General features: G+C 40.9%; 1 long non-coding RNA gene across 1 annotated transcript in view; it reads right to left on the bottom strand.

Moving 5' to 3' along the window:
* Nucleotides 1-730: 730 nt before the first annotated feature.
* The window catches only part of LOC139025625 (uncharacterized), a 7,046-nt gene continuing 6,136 nt past the window's right edge, over nucleotides 731-1,640 (bottom strand). The window contains exon 2 of the long non-coding RNA XR_011477225.1: nucleotides 731-1,472. This is a non-coding gene — a long non-coding RNA (uncharacterized lncRNA). The remainder of the gene's footprint in view (nucleotides 1,473-1,640) is intronic.

Genomic DNA, 1,640 nt, shown 5'->3' with positions numbered 1-1,640 from the left:
ATTCCCACTGCATCTGATCTGCCGGACTCACTAAACACAAATGTTTAATTTGTAAATGATGTCTGAGTGTTGGAGTGTSACCCTGGCTATCTGTCAATGTAAAAAAAAAAAAAAAAAACGTTGCCGTCTGGTTTGCTTATTATAAGGAATATTAAATGATTTCTATTTTTACTTTTCATACTTAAGAATATTTAAAACTAAATACTTTTAGACTTTTACTCAAATAGTATTTTACTGGCTGACTTTTACTTGAGTTATTTTCTATTAAGATATCTTTACTTTTTACTACAGTATAACAATTATTTTTTCCACCGCTGAAACTAACGCTAATGCTATTTCACTAGAACGTTACCGTTCTCAGTCCCGTTACAGCATGTTGYATAACATCATCATTCTACCAAGGTGTATCACAAGCTCTAATTAAATTACAAAATGGGAAGGTAAATTAAAATAATGAGTTGATTCTCTTTAGTTGAGCTGACACCCTGTTGCCGTGGAGAATCTGTTGCCGTGGAGAACCTGTTGCCGTGGAGAAACAGCCATGCCTGGATCTTGAACTAGCCAGGCCAAGCAAACGCCCCAGAACCCGAGACCAAACCAGCTCATATTGATGTTTTGGAGCTGGAGGGAGAGAAAAATATTCCACAGACTGAGATTTTGAGTTTACAAAAAAGAGCTACTGCTAATTCAGAAAACAGAAACTCCTTCAGGGAAACACATGTGGAAAGAATGATACTCTTGCTTTTTATTAAAACAATGCTTTCCCAAGCAATGTGGTGTCCCCACTCATGTTCTGATGCTTCCAGTTTCCCCCTTTATGGTATTGAGAATAACAAAGACTTAATAATACATTTTAACACATAGAGTCTTATTAAGAATTGCAAATGTCTATCAAAATATAATTTTGTTTTTTTCATGTTACTCTACACACACACACGTTAGGCTGCAAAAATTGTTCTCAATCAAGGTTCTCCTCTCCGCTTTTCACATCAACAGCATGTTGCACCTGGCCATCTTCTCCATTCTCATCAGGTAGGTCCTCCTCAGGTAGCTTGTCTCCTTGTCTCTTGCTAAATGTATACAGAACTGCCACTGCAATAGTGAGTGTAGTGTCCATCTTCATGCAGAGCACCACCTGTAGGGGAGGGAGTCTTTTGTTCCACACTACAAAAACTCTCTCTATGAGATCTCTTGTCAGGATATGAGAGGTGGTGTATTCTCTATGAGATCTCTTGTCAGGATATGAGAGGTGGTGTATTGTGGATCCTGGCCATCTAGTTAGGATGTTAGTGAGCTGACCTTTGACATACAGACAGGCTGCACGTTGATGGAGCAGTAGGATGTTGGTGAGCTGACCTTTGACATCACAGACAGGCTGCACGTTGATGGAGCAGTAGGATGTTGGTGAGCTGACCTTTGACATCACAGACAGGCTGCACGTTGATGGAGCAGTAGGATGTTAGTGAGCTGACCTTTGACATCACAGACGTGCGCGTTGATGGAGCAGTAACCGTTCCGATTACAGAATAGTTTCTCAATCTCACCACCAGGGTTGGGAATAGGAATGTGTGAACAGGTCGTGGTGCTCAGTTGGTAGAGCATGGCGCTTGCAACGCCAGGGTTGTGGGTTCATTCCCCAC

Source organism: Salvelinus sp. IW2-2015, unplaced genomic scaffold, assembly GCF_002910315.2.
Source record: "Salvelinus sp. IW2-2015 unplaced genomic scaffold, ASM291031v2 Un_scaffold2978, whole genome shotgun sequence".
NCBI lineage: Eukaryota > Metazoa > Chordata > Actinopteri > Salmoniformes > Salmonidae > Salvelinus > Salvelinus sp. IW2-2015.
The sequence above is the reverse complement of the archived record's forward strand: the minus strand, read 5'-3'. Positions and strand labels throughout refer to the sequence as shown.